The sequence below is a fragment of the Astyanax mexicanus genome, chromosome 2, assembly GCF_023375975.1.
Source record: "Astyanax mexicanus isolate ESR-SI-001 chromosome 2, AstMex3_surface, whole genome shotgun sequence".
NCBI classification, from domain to species: Eukaryota; Metazoa; Chordata; class Actinopteri; order Characiformes; family Acestrorhamphidae; genus Astyanax; species Astyanax mexicanus.
The window spans coordinates 33,877,156-33,889,233 of record NC_064409.1 but is presented as its reverse complement, the minus strand read 5'-3'; the positions used below and the strand labels follow the sequence as shown (position 1 = coordinate 33,889,233).

At 39.4% G+C, this 12,078-nt stretch overlaps 1 protein-coding gene across 18 annotated transcripts in view; it reads left to right on the top strand.

Moving 5' to 3' along the window:
- The first annotated feature begins 2,845 nt into the window (after nt 1–2,845).
- The window catches only part of nrcama (neuronal cell adhesion molecule a), a 139,271-nt gene continuing 130,038 nt past the window's right edge, over nt 2,846–12,078 (top strand). For 10 of the 18 annotated variants that reach the window (XM_049474247.1, XM_049474257.1, XM_049474256.1 and 7 more), the window contains exon 1: nt 2,846–2,999. The gene's annotated coding sequence lies outside the window, so the exon portion shown is untranslated. The remainder of the gene's footprint in view (nt 3,000–12,078) is intronic. The other 8 variants (XM_049474255.1, XM_049474262.1, XM_049474260.1 and 5 more) reach the window with 2 other exon arrangements.

The window sequence follows — 12,078 nt, the reverse complement described above, 5'->3', positions numbered from 1 at the left end:
TCAGCGTTTAATCAAACGTTTTTAGATTTCAGCGTTTAACCAAATGTTTTTAGATTTCAGCGTTTAACCAAACGTTTTTAGATTTCAGCGTTTAATCAAACATTTTTAGATTTCAGTGTTTAACCAAATGTTTTTAGATTTCAGCGTTTAACCAAACGTTTTTAGATTTCAGTGTTTAATCAAACATTTTTAGATTTCAGCGTTTAACCAAATGTTTTTAGATTTCAGCGTTTTTAGCATTTAGCGTTAACAGCATATCAATGACTCTTCACACTCTTCAGACGGAAAAAGCTTAGCAACCATTTTAACTTTTTAACGTTATTAGCGTTCTTTTCCAAGCCAACTTAAAGTTCGTTCACGAACTTTACCTTTTCTAGTTACTACATGATTTCTTATGTGTTCCTTTATAGTCCTTCATAGACTTCAGTATTCATTTACAATAAAGGAAAAAAAATAAAAATTAAAACAGTAAATAATAAGGTGTGTCCAAACTTTTGACTGATACTGTATGTAAATACATAGCAATTTTTTTAAAACAAGCGAACGAAATCTCAAACAGATATTCAGTCATTCTGTATAATTTGCTCCCGATTAGTGGGCGTGGCTTCTGGGGAATACGGATGGTTAACCCGAACCAGAAGCCCTGGCTGAACGCAGAGGTGCGTTCCCTGCTGAAAGCCAGGGATGCTGCCTTCAGATCTGGAGACTCGGATGAACTCAGGAGGGCTAGAAGAGAGCTGACTGCTGGAGTTAAGAGGGCAAAAGCTGCATATGCTCAGAAAATCCAGGGACACTTTTCCTCCCAGGATCCACAGAGCATGTGGAGGGGCATCAAGTGCATCACAGACTACAAATCTAACGTTGCACAAAGCTCCAAAGACCCATCCCTGCCTGAGGCTCTTAACACGTTCTACGCCCGCTTTGAGAACCCTGACACACCCCCCAGCACCAGACTCCCACACTCACCAGGAGAGGAGCCCCTCAGCGTGACACCAGCAGAAGTAAGGAGGACGCTTAGGAGGATTAACCCCCGGAAAGCTGCCGGCCCGGACAACATCCCCGGACAGGTGCTAAAAGACTGCGCAGACCAGCTCTCGGACGTCCTGGCCGACATTTTCAATGCGTCCCTCATCCAGGCAGCTGTCCCCACTTGCCTGAAGACCGCCACCATCATCCCGGTCCCCAAGAGCTCCACAGTGACAGGTCTGAATGACTACCGGCCAGTAGCCCTCACTCCGATAGTCACAAAGTGCTTTGAAAGACTGGTTCAGACCCACATCAAAGCCACCATCAACATCACTGTGGATCCACACCAGTATGCATACAGGAAGAACCGATCCACAGAGGATGCCATTTCCTCCGTGGTCCACACTGCCCTCACCCACCTGGAGCAGAAGGATTCCTACGTTCGGATGCTCTTTGTGGACTTCACATCTGCTTTCAACACCATGATTCCTCAGACACTGATAACCAAACTCTCCTCACTTGGACTGAGCTCTTCCCTGTGCAACTGGGTCCTAGACTTCCTGACCAACAGGCCGCAGTCTGTGAGGATTCACAACATCTCCTCCCCCTCCATAATCCTCAGCACTGGCTCCCCTCAGGGCTGTGTGCTGAGCCCCCTCCTGTTCACACTGCTCACATATGACTGCTCACCTCTCCATCCAGGCTGTCATATTGTGAAGTTTGCGGACGACACGGCAGTGGTTGGATGCATCACAAACAGAGATGAGTCCAGCTACAGGCAGGAGGTGGAACACCTGGAGGATTGGTGCAGAGAAAACAACCTCTGCATCAATGTAAAAAAGACAAAGGAGATGATTGTGGACTTCAGAAGATCTGCGGTGGAAGTGGTTGACAGCTACAGGTACTTGGGTGTGCACCTGACCAGCAACCTCACCTGGAGCAACAACACTTCCACTCTGGTCAGGAAGGCACATCAGCGGCTCTACTTCCTCAGGAGGCTGAGACGAGCTGGACTCGGGAGCGTAGTCCTCACCTCCTTCTACAGATGTGTGGTGGAGAGCGTTGTGTGCTCCAGCATCAATGTGTGGCATGGAAGCTGCTCTGCTGCAGACAGGAAAGCACTGCAGAGGGTGGTGAAGGCTGCACAGAGGATTGTTGGAGTTAGCTTCCCCAGCACCACAGACATTTACACCTCCAGATGCAGGAAAAGGGCCACCTGCATCAGGAAGGATCCCACCCACCCAGCACACGCACTTTTTGTCCCACTCCCCTCAGGCCGGAGGCTGCGGAGCATTAAGTGCAAAACAACAAGACTCAGAAACAGCTTCAAGCTGTAAGACTCTTAAACTCCACTTAACAACACACTGCAATGACACCAAGGACAAATTACTGTTTACTGTTTACAAACATGGTCACTTTACTTGCACTGAGACACTTTATCTCCACTGCTCTAATTCACATTATCATGCTGCTATAGCACACTTGCACTCTGGACTTCATGTTGCTGAACCTTCTACTCTCTATTTATTTTTTTTTGTATATATTATATATTCTATTTCTTTTATTGTATTCTTTTTTTTTTATCTATATATCTATTAATAACAGCTCTTTGGGTGTAAAACTGGATCGTGAGATCACAATTTCGTTCCACCTCATGTACCACATGTGATGCGAATGACAATAAAAATCTCCTCCTCCTCCTCTCCTCCTCATCCTATACATACAGTCCACGCGCCGGAATACGGGCGGGAAATACGTGCATAATTGACTCCCACTGCCCGGTCCTCAGAGCGGTGGGCGGGCTCTGTCTGAATACGGGTGTGTAAAGAAATCCCGCGTTGGACCGCTGGCCAATCGCGTGTCTCCGCAGACAGCTGGTGGAGAGGAGGGGGACACGCAGCGCGCGCTGACAGCCTGCGGGGGGGAACGGAGAGCGCCCACCGGCCGGAGAGCGACCCCGAGACTGAGAAACGCACGCGCAACCTGTTCAGTTTGATGCAGCGGAGGAGGCTCGAGGCTCGAGAGGACCGCGGGTGAGTGGCGGAGATACGGGGTTTTTATCTCGCGGAGGGAGAAGCTGAGGGACCGTGAGTGCTGCGTTTGAGGCGGCTCGTGCTGCAGAGAGGGAGAGAGGGGGTTTGCAGCTTTGCAATATGCAGAGACACGCGTTTGGTGCAGTGCATGTGCTGATGAAGAGGAGGAGGAGGAGGAGGAAGATGGTGATGGCGTGCAGTCGTTCATTCCCCCATGGCAACCGATGATGATGTTGCAGATAGATAGTGGTGCTGGGGGAGACATGGCAGGTGTCTGCACCGCGAGGGAGGGACTGATGATCCCTTGGCTGGTTTGGTGGAAGCCATCATATCTGTGTGTGTGTGTGTGTGTGTGTGTGTGTTTGATCATTCTGGATGTGTGGTTGTATTGTTGGTTCATTATTGATGGATGGGGGTGCTGCAGTGAATGGGCTAAGGATAAGGATGAAGAAGATTATGATAAAGATGAAGATGAAGATCATGATGATGATGATGATGATGATGATGACTGTGTTGCTTGTTGAGGCATCAACAGCCCATTTAGCTACCTGATTGCTTCATCCTTGGCTCTGGTCATTTGGATGTCCAGTGTTATTCCATTATAATCTGAATGGCAGAGATAGTGGTGGATGAAGAGGATTTGTATCAGTATCTATGGAACTAAAGGGCTGGTGCAGCTTTAGTGTGCTATATACAATAGCCTATGGAAAGTAATGGTACATCCTTTTTTATGTGATGCATTATTTGACAGCACTGGAGCAATGTCCGATTTTGACAATACAGTATGAACACATAATCCACCACTGCATTGGCCTTTGCTTTTGAAGGCATCTCACAGCATAATGGTGCCGGTCAGGCCTGTAGATACATGGCTTTTGCATAATACCAGTACAGCTGCTGTGTTATTGTGATTATGGCCCATATGTGGAGTTGTAGAGCTGAATGCAGTATCCAGTATGGGACTTCTGGGCTGGAGGCCATGTCTAATACAGTCATACACATCTGCTGATATCATGTTAATTCCTAAATGTAAAAATTTAAATGCTAAATCCCAAATCCATCTCCACTTTTTAATAAAAAAGAGGCATCATTTATGTGGACAGAGAAGTGCAACAAAATAAATTAAATGCATTCTTTTCTTACTGCAGCTGTCCATTCTCAATCAGCACGGGACAGCGTTCTGATATTGAACATTTGAATGCAAAAGCACTCATGCACTCATGAATCATAAGAAAAAGGACCTGTATAGGTCTATTTCTGTCCACCAAGGTACAATCAGTAGAAATGTACTCTTAAAGGTACAGAACAGTTGCTTAGCTTAAAGGTTCACTGTAGTAATACTTGTTCCAGGAAGAAGGCATAAGTAGCCTTTCACAACCAGTTCAAAACTGGTATTAATAGAAAACTGAAATAAGAACCATAGAGTCTAATAGAAAGTGTGGAGTCAATCCTGCTTTTAAAAAATGCAATGGAATAAGACACAATTGTGTTCTCTAATTATTGATAGTGCAATGTATTTGTTTTCTTGAAAGTACCGTCCCAATGACAGTTGGTAACTTATTCCGGAAAACATTCCCACACTGTTTTCTCTGATCATTGCTTATTTTTGAGAATGTAAAGAATTTGAAAATATGGAATTTATTTTTGAGAGAAGTTATAAAAACTCAATGCATTTGTAAAGCACCGAATTGTTCACAGATTGGCTCTTACAAGAATGGATTTCATTGTCCTTATAAATCAAACAAATCCCCAAACAAGTGTTTTCTTATAGCAATAGATGAAATAGGATTTAGGATTTTCAACTATGGCAAGAAAAATACTGTTCAATATTATATGACAGTTTTAGGAGACTGATGTAGGTTAATTTAGCTTTGTAAGAAAAAAAAAACAAGCATCTTGTGATCTTGAAACCAAGCTGAACTCATTGAATTTTTGCACCAGGAGTGACAAAGTTATCCAAAAGCAGTGTGTAAGACTGGTGGAGGAGAACAAACCAAGTTACATGAAAACTAACTTTTTTTCTAAATTAACTTGTTTTCTTTGCATTATTTGAGGTCTGAAAGCTCTGCATCTTTTTTGTTATTTCAGACATTTCTCATTGTCTGCAAATAGATGCTCTAAATTACAATGTTTTTATTTGGAATTTGGGAGAAATGTTGTCTGTAGTTTATATATATATATATATATATATATATATATATATATATATATATATATATATAAACAATGTTCATTTTACTCAAACATAAACCTATAAATAGCAAAATCATAGAAACTGATTTAGAAACTGAAGTGGAACTTTTTCCAGAGCTGTATGTTAAATACCCTTAATGTGATAAAAAAAATGAAAAGATCCTAATTAAAAACATATAAAAGTAAAATACTGCATCACCAAACTGGCTCATTTATGTTAATGTTAATGTGCCTTTCCTTATTTTGAAAATCATAATGGATGACATCAAATTTGAGCAAAATATGATGATGTCCATGCATTTTATGATAAATCATTAACGTAATTATTGTGTTTTATTAATGTTGTGTCTTATTAATGTTATTACTAAATATGCATGTATATGATACTAGTATTGGTATCAGGCACAATATAATGCTAATGTTCTCATACTTGTATTCACCAACAAAGCTCAATACCAGCATCTGATACCTCTCCAAACCAGTTGGAAAAAATAGTATTAATGCATCGTAATTACCATGGCAAACATAGAAACTAGCCTCAGAAAAGAAAAGAATCAGTCTCCTGACCTCGTCTCAAGTCTATTTTTACTGAACTATGTGGTTCAGCCGGTGACTCTATTGTGCCTTTTGTGTAATATATTACCCTTCCTCAGATTCACAAAATAAAGGTATGGCTGCCTGATGTCTCCAGTGTTTCACGTTTCAAGTGTCGACTAAATGAATAAAGCTCTTGTACACGGTGTACAGAATCTGACAAATGTTTTATGAAATATTTTCAGCTTGTTCTGCCTTTGAATTCCCATAAATGCAGGCCCCATTTTATTTAGTATAGCTTGTATAACAACGTTATAATGCTTTATTGCCTTACTGGACCTAAAGGGTGGCTAACTGTGGTGTGATTCAGGTCATCCTAAGTGGCTATTCAGCTTTTAAAGCCTGAGGCCTATTCAGCGCACAGTGGAAATATAATATTGAGGTTCATACAATGATGTGAAAGTTATACTCAAGTACATACAATATAATAACACACACACACACACACACACATAGAGTCCCTGAACAGATGTGATCATGTTTATGTAGTCTACGTTTCTACGTTTCTAGACACACTTATTATAAGAGTGAAAATAATAATGTCAGAAAAAATGTGGCAGTTTTTGGAGAGGCAGACTGCATATGCAATTAAAATTTTTCTATTTTACAATTTTTTAGATATTTTCACAAAAATTCAATTTATTGCACAGCCATCCAGACTGTGGATGGAACACAAAGAATCATGTAGTAAATTTGTTAGTAAAAGTGTCAAAACAAACCAAAATACTTTAGGTGGCTCTTATCTGTGCAACAGCGTTTTCATGCCTGTAGTTTTTTTAATTTTATTTTATGGTCCAAATCAGTTGATGAGTTTGTTTACTTAGAGTATTTTCTCCCTCAGTTTTTTCTTTAGGTTTGATTTTACATAGGCATAAACATAAATGCACATTGTCTCCTCTGATTGGAGAGCTCTCTGGAGTGGGAGCACGAATTAAACAGAGTTGCGCAGCTCTGATCAGTGAACGCTGCACAGGCCGGGTGTGTAAACAGCATGCAGCAGCAGCTGTGTTAATAAGCATTGTCTGGCTAATAAATCAGATTAAACAGCACCTTATCAACAGTTCAGCTTAAATAAAAGGAGTTTACTTGATAGCTGGGTCAAATCAAGACCGGATCACATGCTCACCACAAGTGAACCGCTCCAGAGTTCATTTGGGACCAGACCAAGACCACCTCCTCTAGCAGGTCTTGGTCCGGTTCTTTTGATCCGCACCCGAGTGTGATTATTGTTTTCACACCTGCTCAATCAAACCCCACTAAAGGGACAAATGAACGAGAGTCCGTTTTAATCAGACCAAATAGTGCTGGTGTGAAAATGCTGAGAGGAAACTCTTCGTCTTTCTTTCCTGAGCCATTCTTGATGAGAGCCAGTTTAATCATAACGTTTTTGATGGTCTTTGCGACTGCACTTGAATTTTTTTTTGACTGACTGATATTTAATTTGTAGAGTATTTTTTTCTTCACTTAGTTGAATAGTTCTTTCTGTACTGTGGATTAGATAATTAATCAAATAAGTCTATTCACCTCATACAAAGTCTACCTCTTCACAACTTTACAACTGATGCTCTCAAACACATTAAGAGGACAAGATATTCAATGCACTACCTTAAAAAACTGACTGGGAAATGCCTAGACGCAAAGCAATGCAAAGCAAGAGGTGATACTCTAAAGAATGTAAAATATAAAACATATTATGCTTTGTTTAACACTTTTTGTTTACTAAATAATATTTTTTTTCTTTATAGTTTGAATGACTTGCGTATTAATCGGCAATGCAGATGCATTTTAAAATGCATTTTAAAATATTCATTTAAGGTGTGTCCAAACTCTTGATTGGTACTATACATGTGCAGAGAATTGTGGGTAACTGGGTGCGAGTAAGGATACATTCATACAGTCACGTCTTTAAAATTTTCCAATAGTTGGGCACATTACTTGGCTGTGTATTTAGGGTCCTTTACTTTAGAACAGCCTTCTATGATTTTATTGCCAGGAAATAAATGCTTTTAAGGTTCTTTTAAAGCCAATTAATTTTTATCTTATTTAATTCCATCATTTATTAACAAATATGTGATAAAGCAAGAGAGAAAGATGAAAAGCAAACGTGAACTGGTTAAAGAAGTGATAAGCTGTTCCTCAGTCTGACACTGCAGATGAACAGACTCAGCTGTGTTCTGGACGTAGAGTGATGTGTGAGAGTAAGGCAAGTCCTTATCCTGCAGCTCTTTCCAACATGACTCAGTGAACATGTACTTTTTGACTTTGCTCATATGGGCTTTCTTCAGGCCTCTGCTAACTAACATTTAGAAGATATATTCTAACAGGGTTTGCTGTAGACTTTGTGCAGTGGTCCAAATCTCCCATCATTATTAGAGAAATCTTAGGGAAAGAAATAACTCTGGACACAAATAAATGGTGTGAAATTGCAGAATTTTGTGGAAAATAGGGGTGTGCCATACCGTATCGTATGCGATAATATCGCCATCATTTTTGAATATCGTGAACGATATTATACCCTGAAATATCGTGCCATAACACTCACCCCTAATTATCACATCAGGGTACTATTTTTTTGCTGTTTTCAGCAAAAGAAACATTTACACTGTTCTCAATTCCTATTAAATATACACTAGAGATTATATCTGTCCAGTATCATTTATTGTACTTTAATCCTGGATATATGGAGATATTTGGAGTGCATTACTAGGCTCATGACATTTTGGATCATTTACTTCTGCTACAAATCTGCTAAAATTCTTGTATCTTTTTAATATCTCAGTTAGGGGTGTGCAATATCATATCATATACAATAATAAAATGTAAGTTTAGTTTTGTTTCAGTAGTATTTTTATTTTTTTGTCATATCGCCAAGAGCATGGTTATCGCGATAATACCATGAAATATCGCGATATTATTTTAGAGCAATATTGCCCACCCCTAGTGGAAAAGATGCCACAACGAATGCATGCCGAAGTCTAAGCTAAAGATGGTTCAACCAAATATTAATCTCTGGCCTTTTAGTCTCTGAGTTTAATGCAAATGCTGGTAGATATAACTAAATAGGGAACGTAGATTTGATTCACCTGGGTTTAGCATTACAAAGAAATGTGACACTTATTATAAATAGTCGACAAAGAAGATCTTAGGAAAGCAGGGATATCTGGCAGAGTGTCCACCTCTGTTCCTCTCTGGAGGCTCTTGTATCTTTTGTTTCTGTACAAAGCAAGAACTCTGCTGAGTCACACTCTCTCCAGAATCAGCAAAGCTCATTTCTCATCACCTTTAAGTGCCACAGGGACACCTCTACCAGCCCTGATCCTGAAAATCAGGTGCAGAAGCTGCTGCTGACTTTAGTCATCCTTTATTCTTTAGCTTCGTGACTCTGAGGCCTGAGGGAGTAACACAAAGATTCAGATTCAGGTTACACTGCTGTGTTAGCATACGATAACATGCTGCACATTTGCATCTCCACTCCCTTGCTTTTCCTGTTTTTCCTCTGCTTTTGGCAGGACAGCTGGCCATGTGATCTTAATTACTCAGCAAATGTGCCACTGCTGGCTCCCGTTCCACCTTTTTTACTGCATCAGAGATTTAAAACCTGATTTGAGCCAAGGCAGCTGAGAGCAGAGTGCTTCACTGGCTCTGCATGGAGGGGGTGAATTCTGTTTGCTCAGTTGATAATACTTTTTACATATTGCAGTTGCTGGGAAACTGATCATCCTAGACGTAATAGAACATTTTATATGCTTTTATCTGTTGTTCTGCTTCTCTTTTCACATCGTTTAAATGTACTGAGTAAAAGTGAATATATATTAGTGCATCTCAAAAAATTGGAATATCCTTGAAACGTTATTTTATTTCAGTAATTCAGTTTAAAATGTGAAACTCATATTATATAGATGTATTACATACAGAGTGATCTATTTTAAGCTTTTATTCCTTTTATTTTTAATGAGTATGGCTTACAGCCAATGAAAACCCAAAAATCAGTGTTTCAGAGAATTCGAATATCATATAAAAACAATTGGTACTTGCAGTTGCAGTGTGGGCAGTGTGCCAAGTCTTGCTGGAAAATGAAATCTGCATCTCCATAAAAGTTATCCGCAGAGGGAAGCATGAAGTGCTGTAAGATTTTGTGGAAAAACACTGAACACTCTGGACTTGATAGAACACAGTAAATCAACACCAGCTGATCACATTCTCTCCAAACTATCACTGATCAGTAAATTTTGCATTTCATTTGGAAATCAAGAGACCAGAGTCTGTAGGAAGAGTGGAAGCACACAGTCCAAGCTGCTTGTGTTTTTTCTGGAAAATCTTACAGCACTTTATGCTTCCCTCTGCTGACAACTTTTATGGAGATGCAGATTTCATTTTCCAGCAGGACTTGGCACACTGCCCACACTGCCAAATGTACCAATTGGTCTTATATAATATTTTAGTTTTCATTTTTTGGGTTTTCCTTGGCTGTAAGTCATAAATAAACGCTTAAAATAGATCGCTCTGTGTGTAACACATTTATACAATATATGAGTAAAATATGAGAATGTATGAGATTCTCTGCAAAAAAAAAAAGGGAAAAAAAATGTCACACTATGAGGCGCACTTAAAATCCTTTAATTTTCCCAAAAATCATCAGTGCATCTTATTTATGATTTTTACTAGTCGGGTATTAAGTAGCAGTAAAGCCACTCTGCTAAGTATAGCGTTATACAGGAGTTTCAGTTTAGTTCTCCAGCGCTGAGGCTGGAGCAGTATTAGCATTAGCCGCTAACAATGTGAGTATTATCGGACTGTAGCCTGCTGCTAACCCCGGCTAACACTGTTGGAGCAACGCTAGCGTTAGCCACTAACCAAAGTGCTCTCTCTTTCGCCATTCAGAGTTGAGTATTTCGGACGGTCGTCTGCGTGCGTTATTGTGTTAAAACAAGCTATGTGGGATGAACCGCTAGCTAATAGCGCCCTGTCTTACCGGAACTCTCAGGGTATTAGCTAACCAAGGCTAGCCCTAGTGGAAATCTGGAAATCTAACGGAAGTGCTTTACTCACCCAAATAAACAGTTTTTAGGAGAGATATCAGTGTAGACTAACATCCAGCGCTCGTTTGACTTTAAAATATATATATATATTTTAAGAATTACAGTTTACTTACAGTTGAATTTGTTTACATAATTTATCTTAGCTTTACAGGTCTCTCCACCCAGCAGTGAGACCTGCTGAATTAGAAGGAAAACATGGCAACACCCCTGTTCCTTACTAGTGTTGCATAATGCGCCTTATAATCCAGTGCGCCTTGTGTATGAAAATAGACCAGAAAATAGACGTTCATTGATAGTGTGCCTTATAATGCAGTGCGCCTTATAGTGAGAAAAATATGCTATATCTATCTATCTATCTATCTATCTATCTATCTATCTATCTATCTATCTATCTGTCTATCTATCTATCTATCTATCTATATATATATATATATATATATATATATATATATATATAAAATATACACTTTTTTATATGTAAAAAACATAACACATTCAAATGAATCTCGATTTCACAATAGACAAATATGTTATGGTATATGCTATAGCACCTCCTCAACATGTGGCACAAAAAAAAAAAACAGTTATAATCTGTCTCTTACTCTGGGCCACTAAACGATTAGAGGAGATTAAGGTCAAAGACAGCGTAAGAATGATAGAATATGTTTATTGCAGTATGTCAGTGCCTCACCTCTCAGCAGCGAATGACGTCAGAATTCTGCTGTCACATGACCAGAATCACCCTGAAAGCCCAGTGACTCTTCAGAGCCGGGGACCGTAATTATTGTGGGATTGCGTAATTGATTCTGTGAAGCTGTGATGGCCGTGCAGTTCTAAAAGGGTCACTGTCAGCAGTGCGCTGAGAGGGGAATCTGCATATGGTAACTAGATTCACATTGCGTGATAGACCACAGAAACATCACAGAGAGCATTTGTAGTTTGCTCTCTAATTCTATTAATAGAAAACTTTATAATATCAGCCTTATATTACATAATTCTACAAAGTACATACATACAAAACCTTATTTAATGTATTAATTATTGCTAATAGACTATTAATTATAAATGTTAATGTTATTATAAATTAATCAACAACTACTATAAATTATTTAGTTATTTTTATGAATCAACTAGAAACCTGAATGAATGAATTATTCAGTAACTAGTATAAATGATCCAATGACCACTCTTAATTGTTTACTTACTAGTATGAGTTTATTAATTATTTAGTAACTATTATAAATTATCCTGTT